This window comes from Thunnus maccoyii, chromosome 6, assembly GCF_910596095.1.
Source record: "Thunnus maccoyii chromosome 6, fThuMac1.1, whole genome shotgun sequence".
Taxonomy (NCBI): domain Eukaryota; kingdom Metazoa; phylum Chordata; class Actinopteri; order Scombriformes; family Scombridae; genus Thunnus; species Thunnus maccoyii.
The window spans coordinates 33,636,149-33,657,405 of record NC_056538.1 but is presented as its reverse complement, the minus strand read 5'-3'; the positions used below and the strand labels follow the sequence as shown (position 1 = coordinate 33,657,405).

The 21,257-nt window shown below is 39.7% G+C and overlaps 1 protein-coding gene across 1 annotated transcript in view; it reads right to left on the bottom strand.

Moving 5' to 3' along the window:
• The window catches only part of LOC121899345 (tumor necrosis factor alpha-induced protein 2-like), a 53,589-nt gene extending 38,815 nt beyond the window's left edge, over positions 1-14,774 (bottom strand). The window contains exon 1 of the mRNA XM_042415088.1: positions 14,502-14,774. The gene's annotated coding sequence lies outside the window, so the exon portion shown is untranslated. The remainder of the gene's footprint in view (positions 1-14,501) is intronic.
• Between the last annotated feature and the right edge of the window lie 6,483 nt (positions 14,775-21,257).

The window sequence follows — 21,257 nt, the reverse complement described above, 5'->3', positions numbered from 1 at the left end:
TAGGCCTGAGTTTCCACTGTGTTGTTTAAAGGCTCGTTAATGAAAAGTAGTGAAGAAGAAACTGTCCGGCGGTTGAACCTGAACGCTGATGTACATGATGAGTTTATGAAATGTTCCAGTTTGTAAAACAGAAGAAGAACCAAACTCACACACAAGAGCTTCTTCACAGTTCAGGTCAGAAAGATCCAGCTTACAGTGGAAAAGAGCTAACTATGGACTGTTTCCATGGTTACGAAAAACAGTTTGTAACAAAAGTGAGCGATGTTGATTAAGTGTGTGTGTGTGTGTGTGTGTCTATTTCTGGCAGCAGCAGTGTGTCCTGAGCTGGTGAGACTGGAAACCAACAACATGAACAACATCCGCTCCCAGTCCACCTCTCTCTCACACACACACACACACACACACACACACACACACACACACACACACACACACGCCCAGCGGGCAGGGTGAAGTGGGAAGTGATTCAGCGGTGTTGGTTCCATAAATACCCAGCAGCCCCAGCGGCAGGCTCAGGAAGCCCACGGCGGTGCTGTTTTCTTCAAGAGGGTCGCAGGGCATCGCGGAAGCTTCTGGACACAAACAATAGGAGCGGAAAGGACAGCGATAGTGTGACGGACAGAGCCGAGGACTCCTGGGCCTCTGCTGACCGCCGCCGGGCGCGGTCCAGGCTCCGCCTCCAAACATCCAGAACCAGAGTGGTTTTAATCAAAGGTGGCAGCGAGAGAGAGGACGAGCAGCTCTCCTCTGTCCTTCAGTTTCACGTGTTTGTGACCTTTGACCTCAGCTGCACGCGTGTCTCATGCTGTTGTTCACACCTCGCACCATTATTGATTAACCTGCCGATTACTTTCTTAATTAATCATCTGTCAGAAAGTGTCAATAAATAGTGAAAAATGTTCATCACGATTTCCTAAAACCAAGCTGGAAACGTTCAAACAGTCCAGAACCAAAAGATTCAGTTTATCATCAAATAAAGACAAAGAAAACCAGTAAAACCAGTAAAACTCACTTCTGAGAAGCTGCAACCAGTAAATATTTGGCTTTTTTTTTGCTTTCAGTCATCTTAAACCAATAATCAATGATTAAAATAGTTGCAGATCAACTAATCAACTAATTGTTTCAGCACTAGCTGAGTGTGAGAATGTTTTAAGGATGCGTTTCATCCTTAATAAAAAGCTTCTGCTGTTTTATTTGTGGTTTATTGTGTTTTTTTTTAACTTCATGTTTGAATCAGTCCTGCAGTGATTCAACGACTCGTTCACAGAGTATCTGGGCTTACTGACAAATTAAAAACAGAAGAGTCTGAGCAGCGGAGGTGGAGATATCCTGGATCCTACGTTTCCCATGAGGCAACTGGATAATAATACTGAATATGTTTTTGTACAGACAGAAAAAGACATTTGAAAGCATCACTTCAGACTCTGATAACTGTCGAGAGGACGTTTTTCATTCATGACATTTTACAAACTAAATGATTCATTTAAAAAAGACTTCAACAGCCTGTTTCTGTTCATCCATGTGCATCTTCATCTTTTCCTCCTTCATCACTTCATCTGCTGCAACAGTTTTCATGTTTCTGTAACATCAGTCAGTTAAAACCGTCTCTAAAGTATCTGATGAGCTTCGATAAGTGTTTTCTAACCTCCACATTCCTGCAGCAGAGAGTCATCTCTGAAGAAAAGAACTTATGATGAAATGATTTATCTTGAAGTGATGTTATCTGTCATCCTCCTCTGATGCCGTCTTGACGCTGAGCGGTTCGAGCGGTTTGTGCGGTTTGGTGTAAACAGTCAAAACCACCAAATCTGAGTCTAAATGACCTCTAAACACTGACGCTGTCGATGCAGCCGCAAGCTGAAGCTCTGCTAGAACTCATTAAACTCATTCATTAAACTGTGCTGTTGGATCTTTGGGAAACATCATCACATCTGTCAGAAACTTCACTGATTCAATCATCTTGTTTCTGTTGTTTCACCTACTGGCTCGTGTATAACATGTTAAATGTTTATGTATCTCAGTTCGGCTTCGTCGTCCTTGTTTCTGGCTTGTTTGTGTTTGTGTATCTTCCATCGAGAGCCACTAGAAACCGGACTCAAATTCCTTGCACGCGTAAACATACTTGGCCGGTAAAACTGATCGTGATCCTGATTGTGAATCTGTTTTAACATCTCTGCAGCTCAGCTGAATCCTGGAAGAAGTTCAGTCATTTTTCTACTTCCAGAGAGCAGATGAAGCAGTTTTTCTACTCTGCTGAGTGTGTTTCTGCAGATAAAACTCACTGAAAACATCACGAGTCCAACAGTTTAATCATCTCGGACTTTCACTTGAATTTGGACCATTTAGGAATGACTTCCTGCTCTGATAATCAGGAAGCGTGAGGCTCTGTGGTACAGCGGATAGCGCGCTGGGCTGCTAGACGTCTCATTTCTTTTTCCCCACCCGCATACCGCGAAGACCCGCCCTACGCTGCCTCTCATTGGCTAGTACTCGTTGCCCGTGTCAGCTAGGTTGGTTAGGTTTAAGCTCGGAGAGCGAGGAGGTCAGGGTTACGCTGAGAATATCAGCGTCAGAGCCAATCAGAGGCAGAGTAGGGGGCGGGTCTTCGCAGAATGCAGGTGGAAAAAAGAGGTTCGACTTGTAGACAAACCGAACACGAAGAAGTGATTCAAAGGTTGCGGGTTCGAGTCCCACCAGATAGACCAGCTCCTCTGACTGACTCGTCCTTCATCACAAACATGTTTCCATCAGAATTAAAATTAAATATCCGCCTGACTGTGACACGTTCACTGTCATCACGTGAACTCTGAGAAACATGCGCTACAAGACCAGACTTAAAGGACGAGTTCACAATATTTCAATTGTGTCTTAAACCAACAGTCAGGAGAACAAATGAACATTAAAGCTGTTTTTCTTGCTGTAATCATTCCTCCTGTTCATACTGACCATTAGAAGATCCCTTCATAATGACCTTACAATGCAAAAAATGTATTTAAAAGTTGATCTGAAGCTAATATGAAGCTTCAGTTGTAAAAATGAGTCAAATCAAGTAGATATCTTTCAACGTTCTTTTTAGTGCCAGAGTTCCTCTTTTTGTTACTATACTTCCACCTGCAGCTCAACAGGGAAACACTGTCCAAGGAAACACAAAGAGGGAATTTGATGCTAAAAAGACTGTAAATGTGTCAGATATCCACTTGATATGACTAACTCAGACTGCTGAAGCTGAATAGAAGCTTCACATCAACTTTTAAATGACTGTGTGGACACACTGTGGATTTTATCCTCCATCACTTCCATTGAAAGCACATTTGAAGGATCTTTTAATATCCAGTATGAACAGGAGGAATGATTACAGACACCTGACTGCTGGTTTAACACACATTTGAATAATTGTGAACCTGTTCTTTAGAGTAAAGTCTGCAGAAAGGACTAAATGTATGAACCAGACCATCAGCTGAGCGTTTAGGAACATGCAGGAAGAATAAAAGCATCATTCACTCACATCATCAGCTGCTAAAAATAAATAAATAAAAGAATAAACAAAGAGGAAAGTTGAAAATCTGTAAGTGTAAATATGTTTTGTGCCTCAGCGAGTCTTCAGCTCTTCACCTTCACGTGATCTTCAACATTTAAACATCGTGTGAAGGTAAAGAGGTTGCGACCTTTCAGCGTCACAAAACACAAACAGGAAACCAGGAAGAGAAGCAGATATCCAATCAGAGGGCAGCACAGACCTCAGCCTTGACCCTCTGTATGGGTGGACAGTCAGCATATATGTGTGTGTGTGTGTGTGTGTGTGTTTCATGACTAATGGTTGTGCAGATAGTCAGCTGATGTATGTCTGCTAAAGGAAACAGTCAAGAACAGTCAGTCCACCCAAAAATAAAAACAGGAATCATTTAATGAATGATCGCTGACTTCCTGCTCAAAATTTATCATCATTTCCTTTTTTTTCTTTTTAATCTCTATTTCATGACAAACTGCTGCCACAGGGCACCAACACAGCCAGAAGTCTCCCCCGGGGGGGGGGGCGCCGAGAGTTGAAGGTGAAGCGAAGATAAAGTATGAGGTGAAGAAGAGTCAAAAGTCCTTCTGGGAGTCATAACTCACGTCAGATCTGAAGAAACAGACGTGAAACACATACTGATGACATTCAGTGTGACTTACACTTCCTGAGGATCATTATTATCATCTCTGACGTCCATCACCAGTAAACCACCAGTAAACCTCCATGAACCCACTTAGAAACCAGAGAAAAACCTGCCTGAGAATCATCACATGTTGAAGTTTTGTTCAGTGATCAGTGATAGTCGTCTGAACATCATGTTACACTGCAGACAAGAACCGCTAACAGCTGATTCACACGACTTCTAACGGAGACTATTTAACAAAAACTTGACGTTTGTTACTGGAACGCATCTCGAGAGTCGTTAGTTGACTTTTCTCCTGAAGTCTTTATGTCCACGATCTTGTAGCTTTGAGCCGGATGTCGTCTAATACAGAGAGTTTCATGTTGATCCAAGATTTGAACTGTCAGTCAAAAACATCATCTATAAGAACATGAATCAGACTAATTCCTTCCACTCAATCACCAGTAAACCTCCATAAATCCACTTAGAAACCAGCAGAACTTGTCTGAGAATACACTGCAGACAGAGAACAGCAGCACATCTGATGCTTTTATTTTCTGTCTATATGTTGCTGTCAGCATGTTTCCACCCCGCAGTGTTCACTATTGATCACACCTATCAGCTGAGCCTAAAGGACAACACGCTTGTGGACTTGTGTTTAAACAGCAGCAGAGATTCAAAGGTTGCAGGTTCGAATCCCAACAGATAGACCGGCTCCTCTGACTGACTCGTCCTTCATCACAAACATGTTTCCATCAGAATTAAAATTAAATATCCGCCTGACTGTGACACGTTCACTGTCATCACGTGGAAACATGCGCTACAAGACCAGACTTAAAGGACGAGTTCACAATTTTCACAATGTTTTTCTTGCTGTAATCATTCCTCCTGTTCACACTGACCATCAGAAGATCCCTTCATAATGACCTTACAATGCAAAATGTATTTCAAAGTTTATCTGAAGCTAATATGAAGCTTCAGCGTCCAAATGAGTCAAATCAAGTAGATATCTTTCAACGTTACAGTCTTTTTAGTGCCAAAGTTCCTCTTTTTGTTACTATACTTCCACCTGCAGCTCAACAGGGAAACACTGTCCGAGGAAACACAAAGAGGGAATTTGATGCTAAAAAGACTGTAAATGTGTCAGATATCCACTTGATATGACTAACTCAGACTGCTGAAGCTGAATAGAAGCTTCACAGAGACTTTTAAATGCAGATTTGTATCAATAACAAAACTGTTCTGGATCATTAACACTAATTATGACGTTCACCCTCAGAGCCTGAAACTAATTTATACAAACAGAAACATGTCTGTGCAGCGTCGGCCCGCGGTTGAACCTGACCTCTGACTCCTGCTGTAATCCATCTCAGTGTGTTACTGTACTGACATTTAAGAAAAATATAAAACATCACCGGTCTTCATACTGCAGGAATCAATCAGACGAAGAGTGTCGGTCCTGCTGTTCTTCACTGACTGGAAATGTATTTGAATTTTGTGTTAAAATAAGAAATAAAATGAAAAAAAGTCTCATTCAGTGACACAATATATGAATGACACTGTCTCATTTGATCAGCTGAGGACTGACGGGCTGTTTTTCTGTTTAAATAAATAAATAAATAAATTCAAAACCAGATTATTCGTCTCTTTACAGATAAATCTGTTTCTTCCTTCAATGAAACTGCAACTGAAAAAAAAAACAGTGAAGTTCAAGCAGAGAATGAAGACAACTTGTCCTCCGCGGAGGGATCGAGGCATTTAAAAGATGAACTCACACACACACACACACACACACACAGCATCTGTGTTGTGTTTACACACTGTGACTGTCTCTGGTCAGACGGGAACACAGAGTGTCTCAGACAGCGGACGTGGAATTTTACTGGGAATCTGCAGGAATGATAAGTGGACGGTTTGATGTAGAAACATCTCTCGACAGGCTGCTCGACGTCACAGCGGCTGCAGTTTCCCACAGAGCTGCACACTGAGCTGATTAATGATTTAGACTTTTTTTATTCCCAGAGTTTCAACTCGTTTCAAGGAAATAAGATCCTTGTGTTAACGGACGTCTCATTAAAGCAGCACTTCAGTGATTTAATATTACAACTAGAGACAGATTCAAAAGCAGAACGATGAAGCTCAGAGCAGCAGAGACACATCCTGATCTTTAGTCTCTTGTTTGGGTCAAACTCCTACATTTCCCATAATGCAACTGGGCAGCATCTTTCATTAAAGCCTGATTAACAGTTTTCTGTTCATGTGAAAGTTGATTGATGTTGATGTTCAGTCAAGGATTATATTTTCTGCTTTCTGCTTGTTGCATTTTGGAAAAAAAAACTTTCTTTGTAAGATCGAGATGTTGAGATGATCGATCTCATGTCTGAGAGCTGGAGCCAGGAAGTGGTTATAGCTTAGCTTAGACTGGAAAGCAGGAGGAAACAATTAGCCAAAAGTTCAAAACACACATGCAAAACACCTCGAAGTGTGTGATCAGACAGAACGGAGAGACGCAAGAAGATACAAATTCATCTGTATGATAAAAATGTTTTAAAGGACCAGTGTGCAGGATTTCATGGCATCTAGCAACTGAATACTGAATATCCCTCCTCCCCCCCCCCCCTCCCAAGCATGTAGGAGAACCTACAGCGGAAACATGAGACCCTCTCTAGAGCCGGTGTTTGGTTTGTCTGTTCTGGGCTCCTGTAGAAACATGGCGGGCTCCGTGGAAGAGGATGTATGTATGTTTTATATTATTATATTTTTATGTCTGGACAGTGTGTCGCTCCTCCTTCCTGTAAATCACTGACAGTCATATTCCTCAGTCTGAGGACGGTCGTGTGTCTCTATAAGACCCATCACAGTAGATGATTGATGAGGCCGAGCCGCTCTGATAAACAACAACTTTAGTGGCTCCAAAGTCCCATCAGCCACCTCTCTCTCTCTCTCTCTAACGTCTCGTCTCACAGTTTAAAGCGATAGCGTCTCCGCCGGTCCGTGATGATTGATTATCTGATTATCACAGTCCAGAGGCTGCTGTCAGCGTCAGGAGGGAGACTGGAGCTAAATCCCAAACTCTGTCAGGATATGTTTGTGAAATTAGAGGAAGGAAAAGATTATTATTAGATAACTTGAGCTAAAATTAGAAGACTATACTGTTAAATAACTTCAAACAAGCTGCTCGGCGGCGTAACTCTGATCCAAACAGCCGACGACGGCGTCAGTCGTGTCTGTCAGTATGGCGGCCGCAGTCATAACTGAAGGTCACATGACGCACGCTGGCCCGAAAGTACACCCTAAACATCACTGGGTTAAAGCTTCACCCAGTTTGGGTCAATGGGTCAGTTTCTTCTGTCCCAGTCAGGTCTGTTTCCCTCTGAAAGCTTTTTCATTTATGCACAGTTAACATTCAGGACATGTACACGACGGACTTCACTGTTCACTTTTACATCCCATAATAATAAACAGCAGGTTGCATAAGTCTGCCTGCAGGCGGAGGACAGTCACATGGAGAAGTCTGAGAGTGAAACCATGAGGACACCAGTATAACACCAGTAGAACTTTATGTAAAGCTGAACACTCCATCAATAAATCCTGATGTCAATAACTAATAAAAATGATACTTTATTGATCCTGAAGGGACGTTTAAGAGAAAACCGTCTCCTCCGAGTGAAGTCACAGTTACCCACGCTGCATCTGTCCTTCATTAAGTAAAAAACTGTTGACTCAGCATCGTTTGTGAGAGAAAACAGCTGTTCACAGAAATGTAATATTATCTTTGCCCCAAAGAGGAATGTGGGGCTGTTGGGTAAACGCCGCTGGCTGCGCGCCACATTAAACTGCAGCTGCAGCTCACACAATGCGACGCCACATTCAGACGACAGAGGGGACGTTAATGTCTAAACTTCTGAAGGTCTGGTTGTCACAAAAATCTTTATCCTCAGAGGGAGAAACTACCTGACGACTTTAACAACATCAAAGACACCTGAGGCTGTGTGTCGTTTATCATTAAAGAGGAAATATTCTGCACATCTCCAGCCTCTATATTTATATTCTGGGGCTCTACTGGAATATCTTTGCATGATTTCCAGTTAAAAACTCCTTATTTATCTTCTACTGGTCCTTTATGCAGCCCCTCAGTTCAGCCTCTGTCTGAAACAGGCTGTTTTAGCTCCTGTCTCTTTAAGGCCCCGCCTCCTGATGAGCCCACTCTGTTCTGATTGGTCAGCTTTCAGGAAGCTTCCTCCAGCTCTGGAGGCTACGTAAATAAACTATAGTAGCAGGATTTCACTTCTTTTTCTCCTTCTTTACTCCAAATGTCAACTTCTCAAATCCATCCGTACAAGTTGGAGCTGAACAACACATGGAAACACCTTAGCAACCACCTTAGCAACCACCTTAGCAACCAAGGCCACTGAATGGGAGTTTATGGGCATGTGTGACGAGCCGACATCAGCCCGTCGGTAAGTTAGAAAAAAACGTCACAAATGAAGCGTCAGAGCAGGTTGAAGCCCTGAGTTTTGACTTGCAGGCAGCATTTCTACACACTCAAGTTTTGTAACTTTGACCATGTTTAACATCCGACATCATAACAGGATATGAATAACAGAAAACCACAAAGAGCAGAATATGTCTCCTTTAAAAGTAATATTATGTGATGTTAATGGTTGCAGAAGTAACCAGTGGCTCATTTACTCACTGAAAATATCAGTTTTACCTACAATATGCAGCTGAGACAGTAAAGCGTTACTGTGGTTTTTATGGTTGTATTTCAGCAACTTGAGGTTCAGGTCAAGAAAAACATGATGTCATGGTGAAGAAGTCTGGTTTAACCACTGGAGGAAGTTTATAAAAAACAAAAAAAAAGTTTAGAAAGAAAAGAAAACAGATGATGAACTCTGGTCTGTTTCCAAATCAAACATTTTGTACATCCATTAATTCTCCTAAAAAAACCTTTCACTGCACTGTAGTAATAAAATCAGAACACAGTTTCCCACAAGATCACACCGACACCGCCGCAGGTCAAAGGTCACCAGCAGTCATGTGAGATAGATGGGATTTTACGACCTGTGAACGTCATCAGACAACTCAGGACGGTTGTATGATGACAGAGCTGGTAGAATAAAGTTTTAAAACACTGAGCAACACTACAACACTGAAACTTTGTCAACAACTTCACTCAAATACTCTATAAAAGTTTTATAATTTCAAGCTAATTCAACCTAAAATGTCTAGTTTTTACTTTAATACCTTGTCAGAACTCATATTGATGAGTTTTTTGTAGTTTGAAGAAAACACGAGTGATGGAAACATGATGTGTCTTTACATGTTAAAAGAAGTCACAGTTGTTTCTTTTCATAACAATAAAAACAATGCGAACCATGATGAAGGTCAGTGTTGAAATCAGTCCTGACTTCCTGCACTGGTATGAGAATAAGGTCTCACAGGACATGTAGGACTCTGATGAACAACAGCAGCAGCTACAGCTGGAAGTTCTTCTGTGTAAAATGAAAAACTGACTCTTCAAATAAAGAAAATACAAATTTAATCTTAATTAGATTTACAATCTCAAACATCTACCTGAACAGTTCAATAAATGAACAGATGTAAATCCACCAAACAAAGACGAGGGTTTATAAGTGGGCGCAGTTCTAGACACGACTCATGCTAGCTAACAGGCTAGCTTTGCCTTTACAGCCCCGCAAACTCAACCTGCGAGCACCCAGGATACAACACAGCCTTAAAACAAGCTGCAAATACACAACATAACCAGCCTCGGTGTGTTTTATCTTTATTTAAATCGCATTATGTTGATTATATGAGCCGGGAAGCAGGGAGAAGCATGGCTGAGCTAACGTTAGCATTAGCGCCTGGATAGTTAGCATTTAGCAGCCCCCCCACGATGAGAGATAAAACGGAAGTTCATGACAACAAAATGATAAACAAAACATGCAAACAACACAAACACACAGCTTACTGTGGTGTTCAGGTTTATTTTCATGTGAATTAAATGAAGGTTGTCATTTTATTGTCAGAGTGTTCAGAGGATATGTAGCTAAAGTGGGTCCAGTATTTACTTTGGTGACTTTTAGTGGAGAAAGAATTGGTCGTAATCTGCGCTCACGTTCACGTCTCCCGTTGGCGTGAACAGACTCAGGACCTGCCGCTGGTCTCCTAAAGGGGCGGGGCAGTGGCGAAACCCATGTGACACAGATACAGGAAATGCTTCTTAGTGCGCCGTCTCCTTTCTGAACCGTCTCTGGCGATGTTTAGTCAACTTAACGTTTAGTGGCATTAATGTAAAATTACCGTAAAATTTGAATGAATGAAACAACGACTGTAAGAAAACGACTGACACAATTATTACTGTCGATACGTTCAATATATCAATATATATATTCATTAAGTATAACTCATGGATGTATAATAAGAGCTGGATCGGGCGCCGCCGCTCAGCCCTGCAGCCAATTTTTCCCAGTGGTCACTCGCGGTATTGCAGCGAAAAATCCTCCTGCGGCCCAAAAAAGCATTTGTGAGTCGGACATGATGGTGTGTTCAGGGTCATAAAGCCTGTCAGTTCTCAGGAAGGGAGTGTCTGTTCTTTTCCGTCATGACTTGGTTTTATTGCAGCTAATGATCACTGCAGTAAAACTTTAACTGGTCAAGGTCAGGTGTGTGTGTGTGTGTGTGTGTGTGTGTGTGTGTGGTTGTCATGGAGATAAACTGTGGATTAGAAAGGCATCTCAGTGTCTAAAATGTAAATATAAAGGCAGGAAGTTACAGACAGATGGCGTCGATATAAGTTGTTTTATTAAAAAACAAGTTCTAACACATTTATTTATTTTATAGATTTTGTCCGATTGTCTTCCTGTTTGCTCGGAGATTTAACGTACTTTCACCCTGACGTTTACTGTAGTTTAATAAGCCTTTAAAGGTATATATATGTATATTGTATAATTGTTTTATGCTGCTTTTTATTTCTGACATTTATAACTGCAGGTCCGACAACTTGCTGCAGTTTAGTTTAAGCTTTAGTACAAGTTCGTCAACATTTTGAGAAATACTTTAACGCTTCCTTTTGTGCAAAAGCCAAAGTATAAAACTGACGATTCACTGTTTAATGAGGCTGTTAAACAATCAGGACTCAGTTAAAAGGTTGATATTCCTACTTCCTGTCCATCACTGGAAGAATCTCTGTTAGTTTATCATGATGGAAACACTTTTATTGAATTATTTATTGTATTTGACCTTTTCTTTCGTAGGCGGTTACGTGTTTTTCTTTGAATTATGAGGGTGTTAGTGTGAAAACTACATCATGTGGAGACTCTGTTAAGTCACAGCGGTTTGATGTCACCGTGTCAGATTAGACAGCCGAGAGACGCCACCTGACCAATCGTAGCTTGCCGTCTTTCACGACCTGTGTGATGTCACCAGAGGGCGGAGCTTGGAACAAGAATGTAAACAAACTATGGCGTCCGAAGCGATGTGTATGATGCTGGCTGTTTGGTTGCCATATAGCGCCAAAAACTCCCTCTGCGCGGAAGAGCGCTCTGTTTTATGGAAGTTGTCGTTCTCGGTGAGAGAAGCTAAATAAAATTCTGTCTCTCGTCTTTTTGTCGGGACGTCGTGAAGCAGCGCAGACGTCATCTGATGCTCTACATCTGTCAGCTGGTGTCACGTAGTCTGAACCTGGAATAAGAGCTGCTGGACTTTTCTTTATGCTAAGCTAAGCTAAGCGTCTGCTGGCTGTAGCTTCGTATTTAGCATCATCTACATGAGACATGAGAGAAGAATCAATCTGAACGCTCTGCAAGAAAGTGAGTATTTCCCCAAAATGTGGGATTATTCCTTTAAACAACTGTCACACCGAGAGCTGCAGAGTCGTTTATTTAAAGAAAAAGCTGCTTAAATGTGAATATTTTCTGGTTTCTTCATGACAGTAAACTGAATAAATAAACAACCAAACAACTTATCAATTAATCGGTAATTAAAATATTCATTAGTTGCAGCTCTGATCTTCTATCAGGATTATCTGAGCTTGTACAGTTTGATGTAATAAAACTCATTTATGGCTTTTTTGTTTTCTCTTCAATCTGAAGGAAATGAGAAGCAGCTTTTTATCAAAGAGAAGATTTAGAGAAGTTGATCAAACCAGAACAAAAAACAACAACGTCAGATGAAGGAGAACGACTATGAGTCTATTTTATCATTTAAAAAACGGAGATTAAACCTGTTTGACTTGTTGAAATAAAAGATATTTTAAATTGTTGGTTTGAATGTTGTTTATGTTGCATTTATGTTTGTCTTTTAAAAAGATGACTCATGACTTATTGAAGGACTGTTCTTTACCAGTGTGATGAAAGTGAGATTATTCATGTGTTCAGGTCGTCAACATCACAGTTGTCCGACAGTAAAGGGGTCAAAGGTCAAACACGTTCCTGTTCAGGACGAGAAAAAGTTCAGTCGAAAGTTTTGTCATTTCTTTTTTTCTGTCGTTCAGCAGGAAGTTAAAATGTCCGAGTCAGCAAGTGAAACCCCCCCCGAGTGGAGGAGGAGGAGGAGGAGGAGGAGGAGGAGGAAGGTCAAAGCTAATTTTCCAAAGTTTGCATTTATGTCTTCATTCATTCATTCAGTTTTCTCTGCTTATTTCATTTTGTAACTTCATCCAGCAGAGTTTCAGTGTTTCTGCAGAACAAACTGACCGAGTGAAGAGAGAGGAGGAGGAGGAGGAAGAGGAGGAGGAGGAGGAGGAGGAGGAGGAGGAGGAGGAGGAGGAGGAAGAGGAGGAGAAAGTGAAGAAAAGACAAAAGAGAGAGTGACAGCTGGACTTTAATCTGCTTTTTTGTTTGCAGCCTTAATTTAAAAACCCAGATGGAGTCAGTGAACGCAGCGCTGCAGTCAGTGAACGCAGCACGGCGCTGCAGTCAGAGATGTTTCTCTGCAGTCAGCTGATGTCACCTCGAACGCTCAAATATTTCACACACAAAGACTCTTCACATGTGCAGCAGAGTCACTTAAATCCAGACTGATCAGTCCAACTTCTTCTTCTTCTTCTGGTGTTTCTGGGCAGCAGTGAAGCAGCCATGATGATATTTAGCTTCTCAAGCTTCTTAAATCATTTGAACAGAAGATTTAAAGTAGAGCTGCAACAATCAGTCCATTAATCAGCAACTATTTTTTTTATAAATTAATTGTTTGGAGTCATTTTTTAAGATAAAAAATGTCTAAATTCTCTCGTTACAGCTTCTTAAATGTGAATATTTTCTGGTTTCTGAAGGACAGGAAGCTGAATATCTTTGTGTTGTGAACTAAACGAGACATTTGAGGACATACATATTTATATTTTGGCAGCTGACTGCTGTTTTTTGTTTCCTGTTGATCTCAGATGTTACTTCACTGAGAACAAAGTTAAAATAATCAATAACACTGATGGTTGGAAAATAAAACCTGAGCTGTAATAAAACTCAGAGCTCCAGTTATAAATAGCAGATTCATCGATCGCTTGAATGAATCAGCAATAATTTTGATAATCTATGAATCATTTAAATCATTCAAACATAAAAATATTTATCACCTCAGACTTATTGTGATGAATATCTACAGCGAACGATCAATAGAGAGAAAACGATCAGCAGACTAATTGATAATCAGTATCTGCAGTATCAGTGTCTGACCTGAAGGTTGAGAAACAACCTCAGTTAATCTGTGACTTTTCTCGCTGCCTCGAAGACACTAAAGAGTCAAAGTCACCAGAAAACTCTGCAGTCAGAGATTCATAAAAGTTTTCATGACAGCAAATCAATAAAGAGTCTGTGAGTGTCTGCAGCTCTAATGACATTCTGCTGATCAGCAGCAGGTCAAACTATCACATTTAAACACATCGACATGCAGCTCAGTCACTTCCATTAATACACAGCAACTATTCTGATACTCAAATCATTGTTTGCAAAGAAAAACTGACAAAAAAAATCCCAGTTTCAGCTTCTCAGCTGTGACGATTTGATACTTTTCTCTCTTTTATATCAAAATAAACTGAATATGTTTGAGTTTTTAGATGTTTGTGAGACAAAAAAAGGACATTTAAAGACTTTAGAGAAGGACATTCTTACATTTTGTGATATTTTATAGAATAATCAGCATTATTCTATAATAGAAATAATTCTTAAAATGATGACTGTGATTCTGACTGTTAGTGTTAAAACTGAGAGGAAACCAGGAGGATCAGCTGTTTCAACCCTCTGCGATATAAAACACATGAAAGTTTTTAACTTTTATGCTCTTTAAAACATCTCAACTCCACAGTTCTGCAGATTCAAACTGACTTATAAAAGCTTTCTGAGCTCCGTCGTCAGTCCGTGTGTCTGTACTCACAGATGGGACTCATGGTGGCGGATCAGCGGCTCAAACTGTCAACTCAACCCCGGGGCTGAAGCGTCACCAGCGGCGGACACAAAGTCAGATCTTCGCCGAGAGAAGCGCAGCTCCGGCCGGCTGCAGATGAAGCGGCTCTCCGGTTCCTCCGGTCAGACTTCACTGAACCCGCAGAGACAAACAGCCCCGCAGCGCGATGCGTTCAGGGGCGGTCGGAAATGTCGCAATCACAGAGGGAGGGCGCGTGGAAAGGTCAGAGCGAGTGGTGATGCATTTAAGGAGCGTTCAGCTGAGCAGGACATCTCAGCTTTGTCTTGTTTTTTGACTAAATAGAAGAAACATTTTTTTATCCTGAAATTATTTCATAGTGTGACATAATATAACTGTATAGTTTTATTATTATACACCTCATTTATTCATTAACATCATTATTTATGTTATTCTATTTTGTTTATTTGTGTAGTATTTTATCATTTTTACTTTGATTGTTATTTTTATTGCTTGTATTATCTTTTATTATCATAACTACTCATCTTTTATTGTTGTCTTATTCAATTAACTCTTTTTTTTTTTTTTTTGGCTTTTTACTTATTTTGGTGAACATTAGTCTCAGAATCCATATTATCCATCCTGAACGTTTGTTAGTCACTTGTAAAGCACTTTGAATTACATTTGACTCGTATGAAATGGTGCCATATGAATAAAGTTTGATTGATTGATTGATTGATAATCATGGTGGGTGTGGTTCAAATTGAAATATGTATACAAAGTTAACAGCATCGTGTAACTAAAAGCTGGAATAAAGGACAAAGAAATAGTTCAATAAATATCAGATATAGAATCAATATATTGTATTGATACGGACACTCAGCTCTGAATTTTGATTTGTGAATAAATAATATTTGATGAGCAGATGAACTCCGGTGATGTAAAGACATCAACTCCTGCTGGTGTTTGATCTTATAGGATCCGATGATTGCGTACATTGTGGTCACATGTTAGACATGTAAATGCGTTTCCATGGTTACGTAGAGGTACGTATGGACACACTTACAAACATCCGTTCAGTGGGTGAGTTACAACGTTCAGCAAATCATCTGTAGAGTTTAACACACATGGAAACAACTCAAAGAAGAACACGACGCATTAAAAACAGAATTTAACAAAACAGGGTGATCATACGTGTTTACGCACATACATGTCAACATGCTCACTGAGCTACATGGTTCACCATATTTTCAGGGTAAGAACCAGTTTGTTCCTCTCATGTATCAGCAGACATTCAGTCACAATCATCAACCATCTGCTGGAAATTACGTTCATATTCAACTAAATTCACTAAACTGTGAATCTGTTCTGTTAGAAACATAAAGTCTCAACATGTTTATGAACATTTAAATCACAGCAGCATCTTTCACTAACGTGAACACACACACAGGACTCAGGATTTAATGCTACGCTAAGCTAACAAGCTCTCTCTCACACACACACACACACACACACACACACACTGGAGATCTGGTGAAGGTCAAACTCTCACTTTCTATTTCAATGTCAAACTACTTCCTGTTTCTTGACTTTTAATCGCTGTTCTTTAAAAAAAATGTCACTTTTCACTCAACAAGGACGTTATTAGTGTCAATATGTGTGTGTGTGTGTGTGTGTGTGTGTGTGTGTGTCTACATTCCTGTAGCTGGGAGTCATCAGTCAGCTGGTAAACACACACACATGCACCTAACAAAAGAGCTGACAGAGTATTCATTAACTCTGCTTTACACACACACACACACACACACACAGACACACACACACACACACACACACAGACACACACACAGACACACACACACACACACACACACACACACACACACACACACACAGCTGTGAGTCAGAGGTCACTGATGATCATAATTTTGAGGTCAAAGGGGAAAATAACTGACCGTTCTGCTGATTTTCTCTGTTTGTCTTCATGTTTGGATCCAAACCAACGATGAACTGATCTATTAACAAGTATTGTGTTTGTATCAAAGCTGATAAATCTGATTAAAAACACGTCTGCTGACATGTTCCTTCATCACGATGAACAAACACACTGTAGTTTAGTCAAATCTGGATTAACAATCAGACAAAGGTTGAGTGTGTGTTGAGTTATTAACAGCAGATCTCGTTAGTTTAATATCAGGAGATTCTTACAGCAATGAAAACAGGATCTCTGCTTTAACTGGTGACTCAGTTTGTTGCCGAGTCCTAAAATCTTCTTTCTATAAGTAAAATAAATACTTTTTTTCATCTTGTGCACACAGGATTTTTTTTTTTAAATGTCTTGTTTTGGGATTTTTGGTGGATCCGTAACGTAATCATCCAATGAGGCGAGATTATTTCACCTGTTTCCAGTCGACTAGTGCTTCAATCTGTGTTTCTGTTTCAGTTTCTAGAAACTGAAACAGAAGATTTCATCTATTCTACTGAATAAACGACTGAATGTAATGAATCAAACACACTAACCCAAGATTACAAAAATAATTTTAATTAATTAAATATTTGTGTTTTTTTTCACCGTTGCTGGTGAATAAATTCTGATCTGTTGTTGCTTCACGGTTATGTGAGCGTGACTGTTCTGTAAAAAGTTATGTTAGTTTTATTACGAAGCAGCTTCTGTATTTAACTCACCCTCACTTTACTGGATACGTCCAGCTGCAGCTGACGAGACGTGACGCCACATTCAGAAGGAACGTTAATATCCAAACTTCTGAAGGTCTGGTTGTCTGGTTGGTTTATCGTCAGAGAGAGAAACTATCTGATGACTTTAACAACATCAAAGACACCAAGACGCTGATCCGACACCTGAAGCTGTGCCTTCTTGTTTAACCAGTTTATCAGTCACCTACTTTCAAAGTCTTTCATTAAAGAGAACATATTCAGCATATTTCCAGCTCTATATTTATATTCTGGGGCTCTACTGGAATATCTTTGCATGATTTCCAGTTAAAAACTCTTTATTTATCTTCTACTGGTCCTTTATGCAGCCCCTCAGTTCAGCCTCTGTCTGAAACAGGCCGTTTTAGCTCCTGTCTCTTTAAGGCCCCGCCTCCTCATGAGCCCACTCTGTTCTGATTGGTCAGCTTCAGGAAGCTTCCTCCGGCTCCGGAGGCTACGTAAACAAACTATAGTAGCAGGATTTCACTTCTTTTTCTCCTTCTTTACTCCAAATATAATCACATATGTACATGTCGGAGCGTCAGTTCGAGCAGGAAGTCGAGGTAACTTTACAAACGAAGCATCAGAGCAGGTTTAACCCTGACTTTTGACTTGCAGGCAGCATTTCTTTATGTGTTCACCTCAAGTTTTGGAACTTTGACCATGTTTAACATCTGTAAATCAGTAAATATTAACTCCTTACGTCCAATGGATCTGCCCGTGTTGCGTTCACGGCGCCACGTTTATAATATAGTGTATAAATGTGCTGCAGATCCAGAGTTTTGTTGCTTGTTTGTGTTTGAGTGAGAAAAGGTATTGAGGACATGTGAAGGCTGTAGTCACTGAATGCTTTCTGTGTGAAAACTATACAAATGTGTCACAGTTTGATGCTTAATTGTTGCTGTTGTGTCGACTGTGTGAAGAGTTTTATAACATGTGGACTCAGTATTGATCCCTGCAGGTAAATGTTGTGCAGTTTAATAAACTTCCAGTATATATTTATTTTAGGATTCTTAAATTCAGACTATTCAGAAGCTATATTCATGTTTCTGTATTTCAAAAAGCTCATTTCTGATCTAAAAATACAAGAGAAGTGAAAAACTTCAAAGATCAAATTGATGCTAAAAGGAAAACGTGAATTTTCTACCTGAATTTAAGAACCTTAAAATAAATATATACTGGAAATAAAGCTTTTGAAATAACTTGAAAGTCAGAAAGATGGTTTTCAAAGTCAAATATTTCAGTTGAATCTGTTCTGTGGTATTTAAGTTTCAGTATTACGTAGTAATTTCCCCTTTTTTACAGAACTTTCGTACAACTGAATTTGTAAATTTGTACTTTTACACTTAAATTCCCTGAAATATTTCATTCGTCTCTGTGTTGTTGTTGAACGTTCGGGGGGGAAACTTGTGAGTTTCAGTTGTGAAACTGTCGTGATGAACATGTGAAGAGAAAGTCGAGCGGCTGAATCAGCAGATGTAATAACTGAGGGCGTGTGTGGTTTTATCGGGTCACAAAAACAGAAGTCTGTACAGTCTGACTGAGGCTTTTTTATTTCACTGCCGTCAGCAGTTCATCAAAGTTTCTTTTAGAAGACGTTCAGAGAAAGAATCGAAACATAAAACACAACGTTTGAGCCACGTTAGCGGCGTCACTTTAAAGATTTAAAGAGCTAAAAGTTCCTCCTGACGCTTCGAGTTTAGAGAAACAACTCAGTTAATAAAGATCCAATCAGTGAAATATGAAATATTAAAACACAGATGATGGTTTACACAGGAAAACCTCTTTTCACCAACTGTAATAAATAAATAAATGAAGCTGATTTGATGGTAAATATGAGCTTTATATACAGTGATCTCATCATAGTATCGACTGGATACGTCTCTGAGCAGCTTCGTGATTCGTCCTCCTGGTGGTCAGAGACTTTATGAATAAACTGTCGGTTTGATGAACAGCTGACAAAGAAAAATGTGTAAATAATTCTGTTGGTTCTTCTTTCAAACAGCTCTGATAAAAACTGTTTACTCTGCTGTTACTCAATCTGCACACTTCTCTCATTCTCTCACATGTCGAGTGTGTTTGTATTTAACACACACACACACACACACACACACACACACACACACACACACACACATTCCTCTATATGAGTTCATCAGTGTTCAAACATGAATATTGTCCACTGAGTGTGAGTTTAAAACTGACAAAGTTTAGACGTAAATGATTAAAACTAATTTAAAAACCTTTAAAATGTGCTGATAAACCATTAAAACATTATTATAATCTGTTAAATAACCTTGAATCTGAAGTCAACCCCTTAATTTGCACTTAAACGCACAACATGTGATTTCAGCCGCTAGGCGTCTCAATCAAAACAATAACAACAGACGGAGTGTGATGACGGTGTGAAGCAGCAAGGGATCATGGGAGTTGTTGTCTTTGTTGTTAAATAACCAGCTTCAGCAGGATAGGATTACTCCAGCGTTCATCATTCAGGATGTTTTTACCCGCAGAGGTCTCCTCCTCTCCAGAACAAACAGACCCGGAGATTACAGGTAAAAACACTGAATAAAACTGTTTCACCTAAAAAATCAGTGTTTCTCCGACGATGTTCGGTGACCACCGGACTTCCTGGAGGGGCTGTTAGCCGAGCTGCTGCTAACGTTTGTCCAGTTTATTTCTCTGATAACTTAAGATCCAGACGTCCAATGACTAAAATCCTTCTTCCGGCTAAAAGATGTAGTTAAAAACCACCTAAATTTATCATGAAAATGTGTCTTAAAACTGAATAAAAGTCCATTTATAACAGTTTGTGTGGAACAACCACAACGCCGATGTATTATCTTGTATGTGTGTAAGTTACTCTTTGGTAGACGCCATTGTAGCGGACAAACACAGCGCCACCGTATGCATCTTGTGCGTGTTTACTCTTTGGTAGAGGAGGTATGACGTCATCGACAGGCGACCAAATGAAACGGTCCGTTACTTTGATTAAGTCACAGATTTCTCTGGGTTTGAAAACTGATGGAAACATTTGGGATAATGTAAGTACACAACTCAACAACATATATAACATAGGTCTAGTTGTTTCTAGACATTTTAATGTGGAATAATTACATATTATAGCTTTAAATTGAAAATAAAGGTCCTCTTAAGATACAAATGAAACACCCCAAATGAATTTTACTCCAAATCTGAGTAAACTGATTAAATAACTGAATAAAGCTGAAAATATTTCAGAGCTTTAACAGACACTAAAATCCTCAATAACATCTTAAACTCATCGTTAATGGATTCATCAAATGTTTAAAATTAACGTTCGACTTAAGTAATATTAATGTTAAAAACCCAATTTGTTAAATAAAAGCTTTTTAAAAATGCTTTTAAGGAGTTTCACTTTTTAAATGAACAGACAAATGAAGTTTTCAAACTGAATACTGATTGAAACGAAGGTGTTTGATGTGTTTTTGGAGGTAAATAATAAGTTGAGGTCTAAGTAAAATGTATATATATATATGTTCTTCTATATGAGGTTATAAGTGTCCAAACATGTATATTGTCCACTCAGGGGACCCTTACTGACCAGAGAAAACAGCTACAGTAGAAACAGAGTTTAAAACTGACAAAGTTTAGTTCTTACATTTAAACTTAAAAACTTAAAAACTTTTAAAGTTGTCTTCTATGTTACAACTGAAAACAGTTTATTGATCTAATCTCAGATATTCAACATGTTCAGATGCTGTTTTCATAGTCTTGTTTTTTCTGTGTGAGAGCAGCTTTCTGGACGTCTACATGTATGAGATCAGACTGGATGTGAGTCTTATCGTTCCTGAAACAGGAAGCAGAGTCTGACTACATCATTAACGCCATGATTACTTCCACCCAGAATGCACCGGGGTTCACTTTTGGCACGACTTCCCAGTTAAGAGAAAATCCAGGTTTGGACGCGAACGACTCTTAATGAGAGTTCAGACAGTATTGATGACCTGAACTCAACTCTGACTGTATCAATCTGTCACCACACACACACACACACACACATACACCCACACACAC